Source organism: Heptranchias perlo, chromosome 38 (assembly GCF_035084215.1).
Source record: "Heptranchias perlo isolate sHepPer1 chromosome 38, sHepPer1.hap1, whole genome shotgun sequence".
Classification (NCBI taxonomy): Eukaryota; Metazoa; Chordata; class Chondrichthyes; order Hexanchiformes; family Hexanchidae; genus Heptranchias; species Heptranchias perlo.
Window position 1 is genome coordinate 16,921,531 of NC_090362.1, and position 25,392 is coordinate 16,946,922.

Genomic DNA, 25,392 nt, shown 5'->3' on the forward strand with positions numbered 1-25,392 from the left:
CTTGCCAGCGACACCCACATCCCATGAACGAATTTTAAAAATTCTATATTTTTGTGCAGCAGGTAAGTGATCAAAGGCCAACAAATTAACAGCTAGTAGCAAAGAAAAGTAGCAGCGGTTGACACTAACTGTGGTAAGGGGAGAGGTATAGAGAGAGTAAGAGACAAGTAGTGTGTCAGGATATATCAGCGAACAGGCTGAAGAAACAAAACAGTCCATGTAGAGGGGGCGCAACACAGCAGGGAAGAGAAAAACAGAAGATGAGTAGAAAAGCCAGGGAGACACAAGTGAGACATGGTAAATGCAATTTATGTGGAATTCCAGATGGAAGAACGATGATGAATGGTACCAGGATAAACAGTAGTAGCAGAGAAATTAAGTGGAAATGAAACATTATTTCCTCAACCCATTAATGGTAAAGAATCATCTCTTGCTTATTCATCAATTGAATTAAATTTACTATTGAATTAACTATAGTTGGGTTACAGAACTTGGGTTTGGTACAGTACTCAATATATTCAGTGCTGGACTTTACTAGTTTCTCTCTCGGCTGTAGATATGCTATTGAAAGCCACACTACAAGGGAATTTTTAGAATCAAAATATGCATTTCGTTGTGTGGGTGAGATTAACAGATTTTTTTTGTTGTATTCCCCATTTTAAAATTACTTTCCTCCAACTTAGAAGGCAAACAAGCTATAATCCCATAAACTTGGTGATGGCCTTGAAACAGGCAGGAGAGTGTTTAAAATTACTCAGTGCAGCTGAGGACAAGCACATCATTCCCACGCCACTGGCTGCACTCAAATATAAATGGCATAACTTAACTTGTTCTGGTAACTAACAAATCCCAGCAAAAGATAAAATCTCTGCTGGCAGATCCACCAGTTCTATGTACAGTACTGGTTTCGTCTGTAACACCATGACACTAGTGTTAAATCTCACCAATGAAGACTGCTCAAGCTGAAACAAAGAACTGCAGTGACAGCATAATGTTGCACAAAGGTCTTAACGTGTGTGCCAATTTCCATTCCTTTGTTGTTGGGAAAGCACCTGAGCCTTCACTCACCACTCCCTGGTAGTTTGGCCAAGGTTAGAACTCACCATGTTGAGAATTCCCAGTTCTAATCCCACTCTGGGGCACAATGGATATGGACACCAATCTTCACTGACCAGTTTTGATTGATCTTAATCTCTTATTCCTACTGATACAAGATTTGCCCAAACCTAATCTACTAGGAGATGCCAAGAGAGTATAGTGCAATCCTTGCCAAGCTCGTTTTGCAGTTTTATCATCCAAACTATATATGCACACACATGTTGTACACAAACCTGAGTTCCCTGATGAACAATGAACAACATTTAATCTAAACAAAACAACCCCTTACACTTAAAAGTTGTAAGGAATGCTAATGAACTGGATGGGGAAAAACAAAAACAACGTCCTTTGCAACAGCTTTCACGTTTCACAAAATCAATGTACAAAAAGGGACTTAACTTCACAATGTAGTGCTTAATGCTAACTTTCACATCACATGGATCCAAAGAAGTAACAGCTAACGATGTCAATTTCACATTTCTCATTAGATGGGGATGGAAGGACAGACACAGAGCAGTACAAGCTTACAGATTGGTTCATCTTCCCAAGGAAATATACAACTTTCTGGACCCCCACCCAAAAAAAATTTGTATCTGTAGGTTTCCTTCCAATGCAAACAAAAAGTAGCAAGGCATTTATCAAATTGAAACTTTCAAAGCATCTTAATAACAGCATAATTTAGAATACAAGATTAAATCATAAAATGAGGATCTTACCAGGTCTCCTAAAGTCAGGAATTTGTAACAACCACAAGATACTGCACTTCACTCAGGTACAATAGGTACCCCATCGTTCTTCATTAGGGCAATACACACATTTTCCTTAAGGTTGTTAAAAGTTACCAGCCCAATTCAAGAGTCGAGAACAGCACAAATGGGAGAGCCCTGAAACCTTATCTGACTTTCTTGCTACAAAAGCACATTTCAGTATGCATTCCTCCCTGCAGATACAATTAACTGTGGTATTAACCATGATCATTTTATATATCTCAATTCCTCACTAACAGTAAATAACTTTCCAAATCAACTAGCTGTAGACATAATGCTCGAATATCAAATGAATATCACAACTAACTTTCCTTTTTAGTACCCCTTGCAATTTAATGTTACACTATTTTTATCACCACAATTTAACAAGTTTCTCTTTACACAATGGTAAAACCATAATACTAATACACTCCTAGTTATTGAAATGAAGTAAAGCTTTGAGCAAAATTTTGTTTCTCATCCAAATTCAAACATGTTACATCCTCGAATACATTGTCAACTCAGCTGCTAATTTACATAAATTCTCACCTCCCCACCCTACATCAATTTCTCCTCTGAGCATAACCTCACACATTGAAGTGTTTAATCTGCTGAGAATGCAGCCCATTTTTGCTTTACTCTACTAGCCCCTATCATTACGGTTACAGAATATCAATTTTGCAAACAAAGCTTTGACATGTACAGGGTTGAAGTTTCAGCTGAAAAATACTGCACTTCTTGGGTACAGCATTCTTGTATAGGTTATACAATTAGTTACTTTTACTTTGTTAACAAAAAAAGTTTCTTTTACCTTTTATAGTTAGGTTTATACTGAGATAGGAGAGGCGCAATTGAAAATATTCAGAACTAAAAGTACAGATGGCTAAATTGTGTAAATGTTAGGAAATCAATATTGATTAGAATGATAAACATATCTGAACCTGGAAGTTGCACCCAAATTCTTTTTAAAAATGGTAGTCACCCAATATCCTCAAAACGATTACATATTGAACCCTACAATGCCATTAAAAAGGGAACTAATTACCAAGAGTTTAAGGACATTCTGCAAAAACTGCATAAAGGCTTCCACTCAGCTTAAAGGGATCACAAAAACTGCAAGCAGAAATAAATTAGTTCTTTTTAAAGACATTAACTTTGAGCTTAAAAAGTTATAAAAAGTCTATATTAAGCCAGTAAACTTTCCCTGAATTACATAGACTGTGCAGCACAGAAACAGGCGGTTCAGCCCAACTGATCCAGGCCGGCCCACACGAGCCTCCTCTCACCTTACTTCATCTAACCTATCAGCATTATCAATGAATTACCAACATTAGAAATATGGCATAGCTCCTTCTCTAAAATAGATATAAGCACCAAATTCTTTCTTGCCCAGCAGCACTTAGGAGTTTCCAAACAATTCTAATCTATTGCAAGTTGCAAAGGGCATAACTGTGCTGAAACTTTGAGACAAACAACAAATGACAGGAAATGTTTAAACTAATAACCCATTTACACTGCCTTCTCCCAGACCTGCTACTTTTGACCAGCCATCTGTAGTACAGCAGGCATGTGCACATTTAGCACATTGACTTGCCTGCAGAATCCAGAGGACATGCTAACATTGCGTGTTTATGGATAACTTTTGGTGGCAAACACAGCACAAATGGTCATAACGTATCTATGTAGTAAATGAAAAGTTCAAACCATTCTGTAGTCAATCAAGTCAAACAGCAAGAACAAATATCTAACATTAAAAGTTTTCAAGAAAACCATTTATAATTTGCTACAGAAATATTTACTTCATCACCGTTTCAGGCATAGCTTGGCACATTTTATTGCTTGTTTACATTGCTAGGTTGCCATCAGTGGCAGCTCCAAAGCAAGTGGCAAATCACCAATGTGAATAAGACAACACACTGTGGAGAGGATTTTAGCCCATCACTCTAAATGCTATGTTGTAAACCTAAATTAGCTTCCGTTTTGGTTGCTAGCAAGCTGAGTGGCTGAAGGGGCCATTCCATCCCATGGGGCCCAGCAGAGACTTTTCACAGTCATTGGAAAGACTGTGACCACAGGAAATAATCACCTTTTGCAACTGAGATGCACGATATGTTTCAGTGTTGATCCAGCTGCTGCAGAAATTAACAAAATGGGACATTGCTATAGCAAGAGTGGCAAGCGGCACCACAGAAGCACTTAGAAACGTAGCACATTTCATGTGAACTATGATGCAGTAGTAAGCTTCATTCATGGACGGTTGTAGTGTAATAATGTTTGTAAACAATTTTACAACACCAAGTTATAGTCCAACGATTTTATTTTTAATCCCACAAGCTTTCGGGGGCTTTCCCCTTCCTCAGGCGGTGTGGAAATGATGTAATAATGTTATAAGACATTTGAAATTTACCTGGTCAGATACACTTAATTATATAGGTCTACTGATCCAATACTGCTGAGATCAAATCTTCGGTATACTTCAATCTCAAAAATGAAAACTGTGTAATTCAAATTTAGCTTGAATTGTCTGCCTCCCTATTGTTAGGAGATGGACAATAACCTTGGCAACAGTGACAAGAGGAAAGAGCAGGTGGGAGCACCTGTGCAGCAGGCCTTTTGACTGAGAAGGCAATGAAGTGCAAAGCTCCCACCGCATGCCAAACACCATTCAGCAGCACCCTGACACTGCAAAAACAAGAAACTTGTCCGTTAAACAGCAGCACTTTTCAGTTTCTCCACAAAGGGCAATGACAGATCAGCAATGGCTGCTGAATGGCTCATTTACAATTCCATTGAAAACCATTTCACAGGAAAAGTACGAAAATTTTTGGTGAAAGACAGTAATTTATTTTTTTCTTCCTAAACCACAGGGAACACAGCTGAAAAAAAGTTATACATCCTTCAAGTACCAAATCTCTCCAGAATTCTCCTCAAAACATGCAACAAAAACTGAACAAGGATAATAAAAAATAATTCTGCTACACAGCATTTTATAAAAAGGCAACAGAACACAGTGATTTTCTGGGGGAAGATTTCAAATCAAAATCTACATTATTCTGTACATTTTCAACATAAACATCAGAGATCTACTTTTAGATCCATCAATAGTACAACCCACATGCTACTGACAACCATATATTAAAAATGAAAACATCAGAGGATAAACAACTGAATCTAGTGAACACGCATCAAGTTTAAAAAAAAGCTTTGTAACGTAGTACACAGTGCTGGTCACTAATTTTTCAAAATGAAAACTTTAAACTGGTCCTACTCAATATAATATTGAACCATTAAGACATAGTTGTTCGAACATTAGAGTCTTGTAGATGCTCATGTAATATCCAGAGGGACAAATATGTACAGATGTATTATACAATGGATAATCCTTACGTGGTTTTAAAATCACGCCAACAGAAGACTGCCGTACCAGGTCATTCATCTGCAGCAAAAACCCAATTGACCCATTATAAAAGAAACTGAAAACACATTTAATGGACCTATATACATGCAGGTATGTGGAGGCATTTTGTAAAACGTTTACAAAAGGTTGTCTAAGTGGGAGCAGGGAGTTGGTGTTTGAATGCATTCATTAGACCAGTGGTGCAATATCCGTTGCCCCTAGGACATTTGTAAATATACTGTCTCAAAGAACCTAAACCAGGTCACAGTGCAAGAAATTTATAGCACTAAATGCCACCCTACAGAATGACCACATTAATATTTCACTTTGCAACTGGCCCATTCAGAACTCAAGTCCCATTATTTTCTATAGCATCTTCAAAACCCAGTAATTCTTTTAGGCTAGCTGATCTCAGCCAAGGCAGTGGTGGGGCATTATCATTAATCTCAGCTTCCCTAGGCTCGAGTACGGTGCAAAAGAAAATAGGATTTAACCAAAGTTCTTGATTGCGTGCACTAACCTCTGTTGTAAAGTGTCTATCTATGGTTAGACAATGACATTTTTCAACCCCCCCCCCAAGAAATGATCTAATTGCCTATCAACGCCCAACCTTTAGGTACATGCGTGAACAATGTTCACGTGTGGGGCACAAGAGGGCCACTACTGGCCACGGAATCACATGAAGGCGTTACTATCCTAAGCAAAAAGGAGAGAGGAAGAAAACCGAAAAATGAAAAGTAATAACAAAAAGACAAGGAGGATGGCAACTTAACTTTATTTTAAAAGATCACAATGCTACTTATTGAAAATGGCCTGATTCTCCCAAATCCACTTTCCCTAGAAGTGATGGCTGAGAACATTGTAACCGTAAATGTAATCCCATTTATGAAGCTCTAATTTTACCAATTTGGGCACAAAGTTAAAATCACATTACTACACTGGCCCATAATCTAATCTCTTCAAAGACAATTATACAGAAAATACAGAATTAGAAGTGGAGATACCTCTAACAACCAAAATCCAATTCTATGTTGTTACAACTGTACATGGTGCTGGTGAGACCATACCTGGGATACTGTGTACAGTTCTGGTGCCCTTATTTAAGGAAGGACATACTTGCATTGAAGGCAGTTCAGAGAAGGTTCACTAGGTTGATTCCGGGTATGGAAGGGTTGTCTTATGAGGAAAGATTGAACAGGTTGGGTCTATACTCATTGGAGTTTAGAAGAATGAGAGGAGATCTTATTGAAACATACAAGATTCTGAGGGGACTCAATAGGGTAGATGCTGAGAGGATGTTACCCCTCATGGGGGAATCTAAAACTAGGGGGCATAGTCTCAGAATAAGGGGTCGCCCGTTTAAGACGGAAATGAGGAGGAATTTCTTCTCCCAGAGGGTCGTGAATCTTTGGAATTCTCTACCCCAAAAAGCTGTAGAGGCTTTCAAGGCTGAGTTAGACAAATTTTTGATCAGCAAGGGAGTCAAAGGATATGGGGAAAGGGCAGGAAAGTGGAGTTGAGGTAAAAATCAGATCAGCCATGATGTCATTAAATGGCGGAGCAGGCTCGAGGGGCCGAATGGCCTACTCCTGCTCCTATCTCTTATGGTCTTACCAGACACTACCTACACAGGCTATAAAAGTAAACAACAAAGAATGCAAAATCCTTCAATTTAAAATCAGTACTTGGCCTTAATTGACTTGAAAAAATTGATCGGCTGCAAAAATTTACCAGATTTTAGTGGGCACACAACACACATGGAACTTTAAGGGTAAATCAAATAATCGCATCTAGTAAGTGGACCCAATTCTCTTGAAAATAAATCTCAATATAAACACATATTGTGCAATATATACAAGTTGGACACTAATTATCTGAACAGTTAGGAAAACACCCACGTGCAGATGAGTAAATAATTCCAGATAACAGATCATGTATTTAGGTGGAGTGGATACAGGGAGTTTCAGCTAGTTCAGTTAATCACCCAATTCAGATAGGTTGATCTATTTTGCTTTCGAAGCTGAGCAATCTCTTCAAATAAATTGGTTTTTATCTGACTAATTTTAAACTTTTTCTAAAAAAAAACTGTACGATTAAGCAACGTTACTGAATGGAAATAACCGGAAAGACCTAGGCATTTCAGGTGACTCAACCCTCGAAAAGCCCAACCAATGCAAATCGACAATGTCAAAAACTATTGATGTATATAGCCATAACATTAGAACACAAGTCAGAGGAGGGCAAGATCAAATTGCAGCGCTCTGGTCAGAGCAGAACTTGAGTACTGTGTCCAGTTCACAGTACAAAAACACATTCAAGCCATAAGGGCAGTACAAAAAAGAGCCACAAAGATGATCCCCAGTCTTGGCTCAATTACGAGAACTGACTAGAGAAACTTGAGCCGTTCAACCCTGAAAGGTGGTGACTGAGAGGTAATCTTAGAGGAAACAAGACTGTAAACAGAATGGAAAAAGAAAAATCTGGAAAATTACTTCAAATTGAGAGCGTGGGACTAAGAAAAAGATAAATTTACAACCAGTATGCACAAGTTCCTGTTCACATGAAAGAGTAATCAATACATGGAATGGACTCCCAGATAGAGTAGTATTTTTACAAAGGTAATACATTGCCTTGGTGGCCATATCCCCTTGTAACCATAGTCACAAAGTTTGTTCACAGACAAGCACTTCCTAGCCACTCAGCACAAGGTACTTCGGAAGAGTTTTTCAACAACTTGTTGGTAGTGGTTGTTGGAGGCCAATCATCTCAGCCCCAGGACAGGAGTTCCTCAGGGCAGTGTCCTAGGCCCAACCATCTTCAGCGGCTTCATCAATGACCTTCCCTCCATCATAAGGTCAGAAATGGGGATGTTTGCTGATGATTGCAGAGTTCCATTCGCAACCCCCTCAAATAATGAAGCAGTCCAAGCCCGCATGCAGCAAGACCTGGACAACATCCAGGCTTGGGCTGATAAGTGGCAAGTAACATTCGCGCCAGATAAGTGCCAGGCAATGACCATCTCCAACAAGAGAGAGTCTAACCACCTCCCCTTGACATTCAATGGCATTACCATCACCGAATCCCCCACCATCAACATCCTGGGGGTCACCATTGACCAGAAACTTAACTGGACCAGCCATATAAATACTGTGGCTACAAGAGCAGGTCAGAGGCTGGGTATTCTGCGGCGAGTGACTCACCTCCAGACTCCCCAAAGCCTTTCCACCATCTACATGGCACAAGTCAGGAGTGTGATGGAATACTCTCCACTTGCTTGGATGAGTGCAGCTCCAACAACACTCAAGAAGCTCGACACCATCCAAGATAAAGCAGCCCGCTTGATTGGCACCCCATCCACCACCCTAAACATTCACTCCCTTCACCACCGGCGCACTGTGGCTGCAGTGTGTACCATCCACAGGATGCACTGCAGCAACTCGCCAAGGCTTCTTCGACAGCACCTCCCAAACCCGCGACCTCTACCACCTAGAAGGACAAGAGCAGCAGGCACATGGGAACAACACCACCTGCACGTTCCCCTCCAAGTCACACATCATCCCAACTTGGAAATATATCGCCGTTCCTTCATTGTCACTGGGTCAAAATCCTGGAACTCCCTTCCTAACAGCACTGTGGGAGAACCGTCACCACACGGACTGCAGCGGTTCAAGAAGGCGGCTCACCACCACCTTCTCGAGGGCAATTAGGGATGGGCAATAAATGCCGGCCTCGCCAGCGACGTCCACATCCCATGAACGAATGAAAAAAAAACTTGCATTTATATAGCGCCTTTAATGTAGTAAAATGTCCCAAGGCACTCCACAGGAGCATTGTCAGACAAAATTTCACACCAAGCCACATAAGGAGGTATTAGGACAGATAACCAAAAGCTTAGTCCAAGAGGTAGGTTTTAAGGTGCACCTTAAAAGGAGGAGGTAGAGAAGCGGAGAGCGATTAAAATCGGGGATGCGCTGGAGGCAAGAATTGGAGGTGCGCAGAGATCTCGGAGGGTTATAGGGCTGGAGGGAGGTTACAGAGATAGGGAGATACAAGACCATGGAGGGATTTGAAAACAAGGATGAGAATTTTAAAATCAAGGCGTTCCCAGACTGGGAGTCAATGTAGGTCAGCGAGCACTGGGGTGGTGGGTGAACAGGACTTGATGCGGGTTAGGATTCAGGCAGTAGAGTTTTGGATGAGCTCAAGTTTATAGAGGGTGGAGGCCAACCAGGAGACCACTGGAATAGTCCAATCTGGAGGTAACAAAGGCATGGATGAGGATTTCAGCAAATGAGCTGAGGCTGAGGCAGGGGCGGAGACAGGTGATGTTGCAGAGGTGGAAGCAGGCGGTCTTCTTGATGGAGCAGATATGTGGTCGGAAGCTCATCTCAGGGTCAAATAGGACGCCAAAGTTGCGAACGGTCTGGTTCAGCCTCAGACAGTGGCCAGGGTGAGGGATGGAGTTGGTGGCTAGGGAATGGAGTTTGCAACGGGGACCCAAGACTGCGTACATGTGGAATCTGACGTCGTGTTTTCGGATGATGTCGCCAAGGGGCAGCATGTAAATGAAAAAATAGGAGGCAGCCAAGGATAGATCCTTTGGGGACTCCAGAGATAACAGTGCGAGAACGGGAAAAGAAGCCATTGCAGGTGATTCGCTGGCTACGACTGGACAGATAGGAATGGAATCGTTTTCCTAAAAAATGAAACTGCAACTCATTTTCACTGAATCTACTCAAAAAAGACAAAAATGTGCAAAGAAGAAGTAAATTACGAAAATATAACAGTTGAAAACTGGACGAACATTTTCAAATTCAATAATCTTACATGACCAAAGTTCACCAGAGAAAAATTTAAGAGCATGGAGACAAGGAAAATAATCAGTATTACTGACATCTTCAGCTTCAATATTTAAATGTTTCACATTGCTTAACTCAGACCCATTTCTCCATACCAATTTTTCTTAATTTCAAACAAGTAGCTTCTGCAACCCTCCCCCCAACCACAAACTGAGGAAAAAAAGCATTTCAAGCATAAAGATACACAGTAACATTTACTAACATGAGTGCAGATTTGAATAATGTGCATTTTATTTTTAAATTGCCTAAATATATCTAAAGTAGCATTTTTTTCTGTATTTAAACAGAAACAAAATTTGGCCTCAGCATTTGGAATGTTAGTAGATATTAATACAGCCTGCAGTTTCAGTTTATTGAAGTGTTAAGAAGTGTGCAAGATCTGAAATAATCCAATCCCCTAATTATCATGCACCCATGCAAAATATTATGTAGGTCAGATTTATTCTGCAAAGAAAATTAAAGTTTGAATTCTGCAGAGAACTTGCAGATAATTTATGCAGTGCATGATAATTGCTGCACAAATCCAGTGCAGCACAATACAATTTCACAAAACGAAATAGATAATTTCATACCTAACTTCATGCAATAGGATATGAATGGCAAATAAATTTCAATATAGATAACTGTGAGGTGATGCATTTTGGTAGGAAGAATAAGGAGGCCACATACTACATGGGCAATAAGAGTCTAAATGGGATAGAGGAACAAAGGTACCTGAGGTACAGGTACACAAATCACAAAGTAGCGACGGAGGTTATTAAGGCCATTTAAAAAAGGCAAATCAAGCACTGGGGTTCATTTCTAGAAGGACAGAACTGAAAAGCAGAGTAGTTATGTTAAACTTGTATAGAACCTTATAGTTAGATCACACTTGGCAGTACTGAGCACAGTTCTGGTCTCCATATTATAGAAAGGATATAGATGCATTAGAGAGGGTGCAAAAAAGATTCACAAGGATGATATCAGAACTGAGAGGACATACTTATCAGGAAACGCTGAACAGGCTGGGGCTCTTCTCTAGAAAAGAGAAGACTGAGAGGTGACCTGATTGCGGTCTTTAAGATAATGAAAGGGTTTGATAGGGTAGACAAATAAAACACTCCCACTTGTGGGGGGAGCCTAAAGTTAGGTCATAAATATAAAATAGTCGCTAATAAATCCAATAGGGAATTCAGGAGAAACTTCTTTACCCAGAGAGTGGAACGGGCTACCATAAGCAGTAGTTGAGGCAAATAGCATAGATGCATTTAAGGGGAAACTAGGTAAATGCATGAGGGAAAAAGAATGGAAGGGTATGCTGATAGGGTTAGATGAAGTAGGAAGGGAGGAGGCTCGTGTGGAGCATAAACGCCAATATTGACCAGTTGGGCCGAATGGCCTGTTTCTGTGCTGTAATTCTAGATGTAATTTGAAGTAAACATCAAAAACAATAATTCAATGTTCTTATACAAACAGTTGATATTTTTTAAACTCTACTTTTACTACCTTCCAAAGACAATTCACATTTGGATAAAAGTCCACAAATGCCAAAAGCCTTCTTGTACCTTTCCCAAGTGGCCACTGTTTCTGTGTGAGCCCAAATAAATGTCAACGGATTATTTGACATTGTGGGGTGGAGAGGGGGGGGGGTCACACAACCAAGCCATCACCAAATATCCTTACTTCCACATTTTTTCAGCAGATGGGACTGGACAAACAGGAATGGAGAACATTGGGTGAATTTGCACTCCCCTAGCCTGAGAACACCAGAGTCACTTTTTGCCTACCACTGTCCAGCTAAACAGTTAAAATGAGAAAATGTTGACTAGGATTCAAGTACACAAATACATGCTGGGACCAAATATTATTCTGATCTCTACACAGAATTCCAAACAACCAAATCATTTCCTATTCACTCCCATGGTATACATTCTTGGTGAAACACTCGAGGGATAATCATGTTGCATGCACATTTTCTACAGAATCAGTTAACATGCTGTTCACTGAGAACCTATCAACCCAAAAGCTTAATTGCAACTAAATATAGCAGCATGTACTACTGGTATACACTTATGCTAACCTCTGGAAATATTATTTATGCAATACTTAAGTTTACTAAATTTTTCAATTTTGATTCACAATGTTTATCATCTTTGTATTGTTGTATCGAGCCAACCCTGATCTCAGTAAAAAAAATTAAGTGTGGACAGATTGGGGAAACATTTGTAACAGGCATTCATATCCAGTTTGTCAGTATATGAATCCTTCGATTTAGCCAGTTAAAAGGTTTGGTTTAAGTACTGATATTTTAGCCCACCCAGCCAATCTGCTCCCTGCCACTCAAATAAATATTGCTCTTTTCATCCATGGAAACCATGAGCTCATGTAGGCCATCAGTACGAAACAGTTACCCACAAAAAATTAAAATCAACTGCCACACAAAAAGAACCAGCTCCCTTGTTTCAAGACTCAATCCATCCATCCTCCTTACGTTTCTCTGCAGCACAGGCCTGCATTTCACAGCTCCCACAGGGCAGCTAACAAAGGAGTCAAACAGAAAGGGAGACATCTGGATACTAATAGTTCAGAGTGCATAGCAGATGTAAATGCAGTTCAGGAAAATTAGACACCACATAAGGGGCCTTTGATTGATCAATACAGGAGCACAGCTCCAATGGAATGATGGAGATGAAAGGACAGAAGCAACTACAGTACATCCTTTCACAGATCAGGATATTAGAGAATGCACTCAATTAAACTAGGTCCCTCTGGATAAGTCTTCCGTAAGTAGTGTGTACAACTCATTTTAGGAAATAGTGACACAAATTGCAACGAGACACTTCAACCAGGGTTTCACATCCACCGTTAACTACATCGATATGAAAGAGTTTACAACAATTAATAGCACAATTACAACTCTTGCTAAAACAGCTCCAGGTTGCAAAGACTTGGATAACACCATGAAATTTAAAGAAAGAATTTCTGGTATAAACATCCTCAACTGTATGTATTACCAAACTATGGTTCAAACACAAATTAAAATGGTGGAATTTGTCTAATCATTGCATCAAGAATAATAGATATCCAACTGTTTAAATACAAATTGGAGAATTTGGAGAAAAAGAGGGAGGAAGAAAAGGAAATAAACAAAACCCCCACACTTCTGGCTACACTTTCAACTGCAGCTATACAGATTGCTATTATAAAAACAGGCTTCATGCAAACCTATGCTAGGACTGGCTTTAAAAAGACAAACTGCACACATAATTGAGAACGGTCATCATTGATCTAATTCAATAAAACCATTATACATGGTTAAATAGGGTGGAACATGACAGTATACTAGCAACAAGTTATTATGGAAGGAAGCAACACTCAGTTGGCTCATAAAACATTTAGACTGAAAAAACTGAAGATAAACAACCATCGGATATTTTGCTCCCATTTTCTTATACAATTTTCTGAACTCTAATTGGAATTTTTGTACTTTATACTGGTTTCATTGCCAAGGAAATGATTAACCTGGTGGCAACATGTTGTCAAAGGTGGAAAAAAACAAATGTATGCCTCAAGTACAGACAAATGTAATAACACTTTTACTGCCAACCTTTGGGTCTTTGTAAGTTGGTTGTATTTTTAAATGCACTGAGGGCTACATTAGAAAGGTAAATGCATTGAATTATTTTATTCTTTATAGCAGTAAGTTAAACATGAACCTGCCATAAGGTCATTTTAGGAACTAGAATGTTCAATTTCAGCATTCAAACATATTGGTACTTGATCAGCAAAGCATAAGTGGGTTTATCTTATTCTCCTATGGGAGCCTTGGACAGAATTAGACTGCAGAGACAAGCTCTCCATGTCAAATGTTGGATTTACCAAATATGTATTTCCTAAGTAGCAGTGTCATCTGGGGTTACAAACTCGGAATTGTGCTGGGGCAACAATTAACCAAGCTTTCCAATCACCAGCAAAATTTCCCTGTGGAATATTTGATCAGTGCCCACCTCCCCCCTCCAGTGTCATTAAGCCAAGAACTGGCAGTGCAGAACAAACTCCTTGCCATATTTAAACAAACACGTGGATGGGGATCTTGATCTCCATTACAAAAAGTGAAACTGCACATTTGCATTTGATATTATTCACAAGTGGGAAGTTAATCAGTTTAAGCAACAATAATTTTCCCCATTTTTCTTACCTCTTCACACCATCATACAATTCCAGCAGGAGCCAGTACTTTGCTGAAGAGGCCATACTTCCTGCCAGAATCAAGGCGTGTTGGTGAGCTAGTGAACCGTGTCGCCATCATAGTTGAGTGAGATCATGCTCTTGGCACAAATTCCCCACTCTGGTACTTTCCAGCATATGACAGCTACTGGAAGAATGAATATTTTCCCCTCTACAGCCCAGTTATTAACACAGGATCTTTCTGGTCTGTATGGCTCAATGTTTCCTTTCAATCTAGGGTAACTGCAAGTATATCCACAAGTTATGGCGAGAAGTAGAATATTGCCCTTTTCCCAGCGCTAAATTATAATTACTGCATATGATCTTTACACTATAGTCTCAATAAAATGTAAACAATGCTGACGACAATAACAAATAAATTACACTGAAGACTAACAGGCTATTGAAATGTCATTATTGTAATCAAACATTTGAGATTCTTAGGAGCCTACAAAGCTTAAGAGAATCTGGGACACATTTCATAATTGTTATATCCTGAACAGGTTCATGAGAAAGCAGGAAAGTGAATACTTCAGTTTACAGATATCATCTGAACCGTATGGTAATATTACAGACGTGAGATCAAGTATTGGTATCCAAGACATATTCATGGTGCTATTTTTGATTTCATCTCATCGTTAGTGATTGTCACAACAGACACTAATGACCAATATGCTTGCTGCTAATGCATGCATCGTGTCTACAAAGATTTACTCCAAATTTTCTGGCTGATGGTCAATGGGATACATTATCAGTACATTACAAAAAAATTTGCAGCTTTAGGGAACTAAGAGCTCATTATCCATTACAATCAAACCTTCAATAAACAAAATTGAGGAAAGCGTGGAGACTTAACTATCGAGACACTGAATTAATTTATCTTTGCTTCCATTTACAACCTTACAGATAAAGTGGGAAATATTATATAGTGTACTTGTTTCTAATCATGCTTAACTGTCTGCAAACAGGGATACAGCTTGAAAACAGGATCCCAAGTTATATACAAGATTCCAAATGACTCCTGTGTCAAAGTTTCACAAACACAGCATTAATTTCCACGTTACAATCGTGTGTTTCGTGATAATAACTCTTATAAATCACATGTAGCAATCAACTAAGCATGCCAGTGATGTCTAGCACATAACTGTGTCATCTTTCATCATACTCTTTGAAACAAACACTGTCCTGTTTTAAACTCTAAGCTGTTTGCATTGTATCTATTTGAAAATCAGTCGCGTAGCTTTCCCCTGGTTCTTCACTGCTGGATCGACTACAGATTGGCATCCAGTCTTGCGCCCCTTTAAAATTACAATTGCAGAAAGAGTATCTGAACAGCCATTATAACTTCTGGAAGACATCACATAGCCACAAATAATCATTTTTGATTCAACAAAGCTAACTCACTCTCTCTCCCCTCAGATTTTTTTTGAACTCTTTCCTTCAATCCCACATTAGCTGTCCTTACCCATGTTTAGCCTTACATTAAGAACAAACGTGCAATACATAGCTAATCGGGTATGTAGTATTAACTGAACCACTCTAAAAAGGTGCCAAGGATCAGCTTTACATAGATCAAGGAATGCAGGTAAAAGCCATTTGTGTACTGGGAAAAAAAAACAGTAAATAATATTCAATCTGGGAAGGAATGTACAATTCATGCAAGAATCCAGTTGCTAAATCTCCCCATACAGGTTGATGCACAATTTTTTGCGCAGCATGCGTACAACAGTATTGTGAATTAATAGGTCAGAAACAAGGTCTTAAACTTTATTAAAAAACTCACTTTATAAAAAGCTCAATCTCTAAAATTATGCTTCAAAATTGTTTATTGTAATATGCACAAAACTAATCCATGAAGCAATTCTCATTCACAGGGTGCACAACTTCAAAACATAAAAAAGGATAAGAGAACTATCTTTGTTTATACAGTACTTTTTCTTATCCTCAGGACATCCCAAGCATGTCACATACAATTAATTACTTTTGAAGTGTGGTCACTTACGTAAGTGCTGCAACCAATTTGCTCAAAGCCCCACAAACAAGTGATAAGTGACCAATTGAACTCTTTGGTGGTGTTAGCAGAGGAAATGTTGGACAAGAGAACTCCCCAGCTTCTGCTCGTGGTGTCGTGGGATCTATTATATCCACCTGAACGCATCTCATCCAAAAGACAGCACCTTTGACAATGGGGCACTCAGCACTGCACTGAAGTGTCAGTCTATGTTATATGGTCAAATCCTAAACCTGTCAACCAGACACAATGGAATTATAGCATTTCGTGCCACCTTTCAGATTACTGTACATTTTAATCTGCAACACATCCTGTCAAAAAGGCAACAGGAAATAAAAATTATATTTACCTGATTAATAGCTTAATTATTAATCTCTCTCCCTGGCCACTGTCTAAGGCTGAACCAGACCATTCGCAACCTTAGGGTCCCATCTGACCCAGAGATGAGCTGCCAACCACACATCGGCTCCAACATCAAGGCCGTCTACTTCCACCTCCGTAACATTGCCCGTCTCAGTCCCTGCCTCAGCTCAACTGCTGCTGAAACCCTCATCGATGCCTTAGTTACCTCTAGACTCGACTATTCCAATGTTCTCCTGGCTGGCCTCCCATCTTCCATCCTGCATTAACTTGAGCTCATCCAAAATTCTGCTGCCCATATCCTAACTCACACCAAGTCCCATTCACCCATACCCTGTGCTCGCTGACCTACATGGCTCCTAGTCCAGAATGTCTCAATTTTAAAATTCTAATCCTTGTGTTCAAATCCCTCCAAGGCCTCGCCCCTACCTATCTCTTCAACCTCCTCCAGCCCTACAACACTCTACAATCCCTGCGCTCCTCCAATTCTTGCCTCTTGCACATCCCCGATTGTAATCACTTCACCATTGGCAGCCATATCTTCAGCTGCCTGGGCCCTAAGCTCTGGAATTCCCTCCCTAAACTTCTCTACCTCTCTCCTCCTTTAAGATGCTCCTTAAAACCTACATCTTTGTTCAAGCTTTTGGTCACCTCTCCTAATATCACCTTATGTGGCTCGGTGTCAAATTTTGTTGGATAAGGCTCCAGTGAAGCACCTTGGGACGTTTTACTGCGTTAAAGGCGCTATATAAATGCAGTTGTTATTGTTGTTGGGCGGTTTAGATATTACCATTCTACAAGCGAAAAGGTTGGCCTAACAGAAGATTCTGCATTTCAATATTCACTACAAATTAAGAAAATCCAAAGAACCGTTTGTATATCACATAGAAGATTTTTTTTTTGGGGGTGGGGGGCGTGGCGGGGGGGAGGATTTTAACCTCTTACTAGGATTTGAAAAAAAATGAAAAACACCAAGCATGATGTAAAGTAACAGCACATAAAATGTGGCACAATGAGGTTTTAACTATATTCAGCTCACAAACATTTCATGTATCCTTTTCCATGGTTCAAATGTAAATTTATTTTTTTCTTCTGGGAGCACTAGTCTCATGGATTCTTACATCTCATGAAATCAATTAAATATGCTCATAAATCAATAGACTAACTGCAACCTCAGCTGAACCTGGAAACAATATACTACAATTCAGAGCATCTAAACAGCAGAGGGATCGCAATACATGCAGAAGAAACAATTACTTCAACATTCACTAAGTCATTTATCACCAGCGATATCTTTTTGCAAAATGTTCTATATGCAACATCCAAACTACAATGCACAAATCCGCCCATCCCCACAAAACAACATACAAATGCCACAAAGTACTATACCACGGCTCATTGCTTCCACTTTCAAAAATGCAAAGGCAGAAGTCAGCCAGTGAACAATGCATGTGCTGAAAACTTTAGCAAGATATGAAAAGGTGACAGGAAACATCAGATTCAGCACAACATAAAACTGCACAATTACAAGACTTTAGTGTTTCATACAGCAGGAATTAAAAGTAAACAACTACAGCTAATTTCTTTTCACGGCTGTAATTAGTTCTTAAAACAAACTTGTGTGTGAAAAATGGCAAATGTTAAGGGAGATGATGGAACTTCTGGTACCCAATTTGCAAATGACATTAAAACATTTCTTAGAGGTATGGTTTTTATTATTCATTCTCGGGATGTGGGTGTTGCTGGCAAGGCTGGAATTTATTGCGCATTCAGGTTGCCCTGATTTGGTACAATTGGATAGTTTGCTAGGCCACATCAAAGGGCAGTTAAGAGTCATCCACATTAATGTGGGACTGGAGATGCACATAGGCCAAACAAGGTAAGGACGCAAGCCAAACAGTTGGGTTCTTACAACAATCCAATAGTTTGATCATCACTTTTTTTTGACAGATTTCAGTTTTTATTTTAAAATGCTGCTTTCAAATGCTCAAACTGCCATGGCGGACTCTTGTTCTCTGGATTATTAGTCCAGGCCTCTGGATTGTTAATCGAGTAATTAACCACTCTACCACTTTACCCATAGCCACAAAGAGTAGATATGAGCTTATTAAATCAAAACCTTGAATGAATGCTCGATCGTCTTGTAGGTACGCACTGTAAAATCCACAAAACCCATTATAAACTACACCAATAGTCCATAAAAACAAAAAAAATCTACTGCACACCATGTTTTCTGAACCAGCAATGAACTTTGCAGAAACCGACTTTCTTGAAATATTGGAAATGGTTACATAAATAATTCAGCATGCAAATTTTACTGTCGAATGGATATATTAACACCATTAATAGTTTCTCCAGCAAATACTACAAATTTGTTTTTAAAGGATCTTTAAAAGCCATTTTTATATACTCAATTTTTCAATAATTGAGAAAAGCAAAAACTTATAGCATTAAGCACTTAAGGACAATAAAGAAATGACATAATTCAACATTGAGAATCAAATGGGGAAAATTTATCAGGACAAATCAATGTAGATAAGATATTGGATTTCCGTTCCCCCGACCCCCACCCCACAAACAAAAGGCATTTTCTTGAGCAGTCTATAATTAACTGGGGAGTTAATCTCAGGCATTTTGTTCCCATCAAGAAAGTACGACTACTTGAATGCAAGCTTTTGTGTTGCAATAGAAGTACATCAGACTAAAGGGCCAATGACGGACATGAATGCAAATTAGTTTTGACTTCTGAACTCCAAAATGAGAGCTGTTGAAAAATGGGGGAAAAGCAATCCTTTAAAATCACAAATGAATTTTACTGCTTTTAAAATTCATACTTTTGCACAATTGAAACAAATTTCATTCAGCCCCCAGATTACATCATTTCATTATCAACAAAGCAAGGTTGGTCTGTCAGTTATTATGACACCTAAAACAACCAATAAAAATGAATTGCATATAGAAATGTCAGAAATGAGAACAATGTTCACCCATGGATCTTGGATGCTCATTAAAAAATTAAATCACCAACAAGATATTTGCATATTTTAGAAGAAAATGTATAACACAGTAGATCCTCTTTATAAAGCTCTGAGCCATACAACACGACACAGGGCATTCTTTACAGACCATCAGTCAAGTGAGCAATAAACAATGCACACAAGATCATTGCAATTCTTTGGAAGCTAAATTTTATAGCGTAAGCAGTTCCGATACAACCTGTTGCATTTCTGTAGAAAGTCTATCGTCATGTAAAAACATATTAGAGTAGTTAAGTGTAACCTCCAGGCAAGAATGGCTGATCAGATATACTTGTGAAATTACAAAAGGAACATGCTTCTGCCTGAAAGACTTTAATCAAAATGAAACAAACCGTACAACTCAAGTAGCAGCAACTTGCAGCTAAATGTTTCTCCTATGAGTACATAATACAAACAGCAGTGTTTTAAACAGCAGTGTTTTAGGTTTTCTGAAAAGTAGTGTTAAATTTGAGTTAAAAACAGAAAATGCTGAGAACACTCAGTGGGTCAGGCAGCATCTGAACCCAGGAAAGGTCATCCACCTGAAACGTTAACTCTTTCTCTCTGCACAGATGCTGCCTCTGGTATAAAATGCTGGAAACACTCAGCAGATCAGGCAGCCCCGTGAAGAGAGAAACAGAGTTAACGTTTCAGGTGGGTGAACTTTCCTGGGTTCTGATGCTGCACAGGCGCTGCCTGACCTGCTGAGTGTTTCCAGCTTTTTATGTTTCTATTTCAGATTTCCAGCATCTGCAGTATTTTGCTTTTATTTTGTTTAATTCACTGTCACTTTTCTTCCAGGAATGCCCATCTTGAAAAAGTTCTGCTCTTCTCTCAGACAAGGTTTTCGTTTGTCGCTTTTACCCTGATCACCTTCATTACTATCAGTCTCCCAACTTCCCTTTCTGAAAAGTTATCCATTTCTCTCCCCACCGATGCTGCCTGACCTGCCGAATGTTACCAGCATTTTCGGTTTTTATTTATTGTTAAAATTTGAGTACTCACTGCTACACTTACTCAGAAGAAAACAAATGGTTTCTGGCATATGAAAATTACTAACAATCCAGAAGCGAATTCAATAGAGAAAAACGTTGAAGACTGTAAACATCGGTGCAGAGAGAGAGTTAACGTTTCAGGAGGACGACCTTTATTATTTTACGATCAAAAACAATGAAAATGCTGCATTATAATCTGATGTGGTCACCTCAACCTATAAACGTAGGTGACAGACCACAGGTTTCTCCATATTTGCTGGAGGGCAAGAGAAAATTGACAAGATTATATCTTGTCCACCCAAATTCCGTTTGACAGCTACAATGTACAAAAAGCACCCGACCACCATTACACGTCTATGATTGCACTACAGTGCCCTATTTTGTCTAGTCTGAATTTTTTTTTAAATGGCCTTACTGCATACAGTGTTTCCCTGGAGCATATAGCTGCCTTTGCCTTAAAGATCAATTTAGGGGAACTTTACACCAGATTTGAAATGGTTCAAAGAGCTCAACTGCTATAGAAGTATTGAAGTGAATTCCTGTTGCTGTGCACCCTCTACATAGATTCAGACTTCAACATTCTCAATGTTCACAAGAAAAATTCTGAATAAAATAATTGCAGAGTGGCTTTGTTCAAACATTAATCTGCACCATACATTTTTTACAATTTTTTTGAAATCAGACACATAAAACAGACAGAAATTCAGACACGACAACTCAAAACCTGAATTTTTGGTCTTCAGTTGCAGGAAAACTGGCATAGGTTAACTGAACAAGACAAAGTTCATTTGACTACTGACTCAACAATGCAAGAAAATGTACATTTAACCAGAAAGTTTACTGCTTTTACAGTGTTACAAAAGCTAACAAAATTTCATTGGAAAATAAATCAATTTCTCAACTTAAGCTGCAGTAATGCTGGCGTACTTGGCCTTTTCATACTGGAACCATATATCAGTTGAGAAAATATACAGTTCAAACTTATAGGCCAAGTATACAACGCACTGAGTTGATTCAAAGTATCAATACAAACTACTTAATACAATTCAGCCGCAAAGTCACCCAAAATGAATTTAGACAGGGGAGAAGTCACACACCAGTTCAAATGTAACTGTTTTTTTTGCAAAGATCAGTTTTAAAAGTTCCCCGACAATCCATTTCACCATTTGGTACCTTTTGAAATGTAATTTTACATCATTTTGATGTTAGCACAGAGCTGACTATTCCATCAACAACAACTTGCATTTATATAACGCCTTTAACATAGTAAAACATACCACGGCACTTCACAAGAGCAATCGTCAAACAAAATTTGACACCAAGTCACATAAGGAGATATTAGGTCAGGTGACCAAAAGCTTGGTCAAAGAGGTAGATTTTAAGCAGTGTCTTAAAGGAAGAGAAGGGTGGAGAGGTTTAGGGAGAGAATTCCTGACCATAGGGCCTCGGCAGCTGAAGGCCCGGCTGCCGATGGAGGAGTGATTAAAATCGGTGATGCACAGGAGGCAAAAATTGGAGGAGCGCAGAGATCTCGGAGGACTGTAGGAGGTTATAGAGATAGGGAGGGATGAGGCCATGAAGGGATCTGAACACAAGGATGAGAATTTTAAAATTAAGGCGTTGCCAGACCGGGAACCAACGTAGGTCAGCAAACACAGGGGTGATGGGTGAACGGAACTTGCTGCAAGTTAGGATAAAGACAGAGTTTTGGAGGAGCTCAAGTTCATGGAGCTTTCTGCAAGCATTAAAATTTAACTAGCATTCAGATACTGGTGAGTAGAACTCGCCACACCCATGGTTTTTGCTCATAAGGCTTTGCCAGATAACAAAACAGAGCCATCAGTATAACTCAAGTTTAACAGCCCTGCATCACTTTAGGAAACTACCCATTTCAGACTAGTATTCGTCATATTCAGAAGTGAGGACTCAAATTAACACTTGTTGCTGGTACGGAAAAGAACGCACAGGGAAAAACATTATTCTACGGCACAAATCCAATCCTGGGATTCAGATGGTATTCAAACAAATTCATAGAACTTTGCTCCTGTAAGGTCTATAAAATTATTCAAAAACTTTGCTTTTCGTTTTGATATAAATTCCTCAACGGGGTTCAGAACTCCCTCCAAGATATTAGCTGCACAATTCTTTACGTTGTTCAACATTTAGTATTAAAACATTTCTAATACTTGAATAGCAAATTTGCTAGATTAAAGTCAATTGAGATTCCAAGCATTTCCTTAATTATTCAAGGAAAAATTCAGCATTAGTAGCATACATGCCATCTTTGTGCAATTCAAGGGCAACCAGACCCAAGAGAGGGCTACGGGAAGATTTAACAGAGTGTTCAAAATTATATGGGGTTTTGACAGTAAATAAAGAGAAAATATTTCCACTGGCAGGAGGGTCGGTAACCAGGGAACACAGATTTAAAATAACTGGCAGACGAACCAGGAAGTTGGGGGGGTGGGGGGGAAGAATTAGGAGAATTCTATTTTATTCAGCGAGCTATGATCTGGAATGCTCTGCCAAAGGCGAACTGGATACATACTTGAAAAGGAAAATTTACAGGGCTATGGGGAGTGGGTCTAATTAGATAGCTCTTTCAAAGTTCCAGCACAGGCACGATGGGCCGAATGGCCTCCTTGTGTACTGTATTATTCTATGATCAAATTTTACTCATCAGGGTTACAAATATGGCCAACTTTAATGCACCTCACCTTTAAAGTAATCACCAAACTTAATCAGGGAGAGGTTACATTTTTTTTAATGCAAAGGGTTAGTAGCAGAATGCATTACCACAAAGAGTTATTGAAGCTCCATCAATCACAGCATTTAAGAGAGAATTAATATTTTGCTTGTTTAAGGACACAGGGAAGAGCAGAGAAATGGAATTAGCTGAAATGGGTCTGATTTGAAGTTGGCACAAGTATGTCAGCCAGAATGACCTCTTCTCTGCTGAATTAGATAGCTCTTTGATACGAAATCCCACTGCTAACCTTTGCTGCAGGTTGACAGTTCCAGAGACAACGAACACATTTGGTGAATCCTGAACAGAGGAGCCCTGAGAAAGGGATTTAAAAACAAACCAACTTCAGGAGTACTCCAACTGTGTTTGGCACAAATTTATCATGACCTCTTTATACTCTATGCCCCGATTTATAAAATGCAAGACGTGTTAGCCTTTTTTTTTTGTGGCTTTATCCACCTTTAGTGCACAGAAACACTTAAAATTAAGCTTCTATCCTCAGAAGGGTGATTTTCCAACCTCACCGTTCAGATAAAAGCTGATTTTTTTTCCTTCATATCATTAAAAGAAAAGTTAGAGAGAACGCAACAAAAATACAAAACAAAAAGTTACAAGTGCCAGATGCAGGAGGGCAGATTTTAGTGTTTGCACAGAGATAGGACGACGGTGCCTGCCACAGGAACACGGCCTGGCCCAGTGGGAGCTCACAGTAACCGGGCGGGGGGTGGTGAACCCAGCAGAGTGGTTGGCTGGCTGGCCCACCTCCTACAGGCTGCCCGGGCACTGACACCCCGCGGCCTCACCCACACCCACCAGGCCTCAGGTAACACATTACCGACCCGCCTCCGAGGGACGGCCGGACACGAAGGTGTTGACCCACCCCGCACCTTGACAGCCCGGCCCGGCCCGCATCCGCACCCCGTACCCCGTACCGTTCGGCGGCCTGCGGCCTCGCCTGTCCTCGTCCTTCCTTCGGCCCAGCGAATGCGATCGATGGACGGCGGCCGTCTGGCAGCTCGCAGCCTCCCGCCGGACTCAAACTTCTTCCACCAACCGCCGCCTCCGCCGCTCGCGCTGCACCGCGTCCCTCGCTCCGCGCAACCGCCCACGCGCAGGTGGGCGGGACCCCCCTCTCCCTCCCTCCTCAGTTCAGCCAATCAACCGCGCGTAACCCTCCCCAGGTGCCCCGGCCATTGGACTCCTCCCATCTGATTGACACTCGGTCCCACCCAATGAGGCCCCCGAGCCTCCTTTGTTTGGGCCGCCCCGCCCGCCAATCGGGGAGGGGGAGGGGGTGTCGGAGAATCGTTTCCTGCTCTTGATTGGCACCCGTTCCAACCAATCGGAAAATCGCGCTGGGCCCGGCCGCTCAATAGGCTGAGAATGGTCAGCCGGCGCGCCAATCGTTTCTCAGCTCCGGCCGCAGCGACCAATCAGCGCAGAGAGGAGGCGGGATTAAAAAAGGGGGCAACAAAACAAGCGTCACTGAATAATTAACCAATCAGGGATTTACTTCACTGTTGCAGTTAAGGCGGGGAAACTCGAAATTATGAATTGAAAATATTACAGACACCAGCTTCAGATTGGAATAATACCACAAACAGATTGATCTGATCCTCAGCACTTTATTCAGGCTCAAAAATAGAAAAGTGAAAGGACAAGTTAATATTTTGGGTTCACTGAATTTTAAAATTCTCATCCTTGTGTTCAAATCCCTTCACGGCCTCGCCCCCTCCCTATCTCTGTCACCTCCTCCAGCCCGACAACCCTCCGAGATCTCTGCGCTCCTCCAATTCTTGCCTCTTGCGCATCCCCCATTTTAATCGCTCCGCCATTGACAGCCGTGCCTTCAGCTGCCTCCGCCCTAAGCTCTGGAATTCCCTCCCTAAACCTCTCCGCCTCTCTCTTCTCCTTTAAGACGCTCCTTAAAACCTACCTCTTTGACCAAGCTTTTGGC

The 25,392-nt window shown here is 40.2% G+C and overlaps 1 protein-coding gene across 4 annotated transcripts in view; it reads right to left on the bottom strand.

Annotated features, from left to right (window-relative positions):
• Window positions 1-24,567, bottom strand: part of csk (C-terminal Src kinase) — a 117,074-nt gene extending 92,507 nt beyond the window's left edge. For 2 of the 4 annotated variants that reach the window (XM_067973558.1, XM_067973559.1), the window contains exon 1: window positions 24,368-24,548. The gene's annotated coding sequence lies outside the window, so the exon portion shown is untranslated. Of the gene's footprint in view, window positions 1-23,685; window positions 23,751-24,367 lie in introns of all 4 variants that reach the window. The other 2 variants (XM_067973560.1, XM_067973557.1) reach the window with 2 other exon arrangements.
• Between the last annotated feature and the right edge of the window lie 825 nt (window positions 24,568-25,392).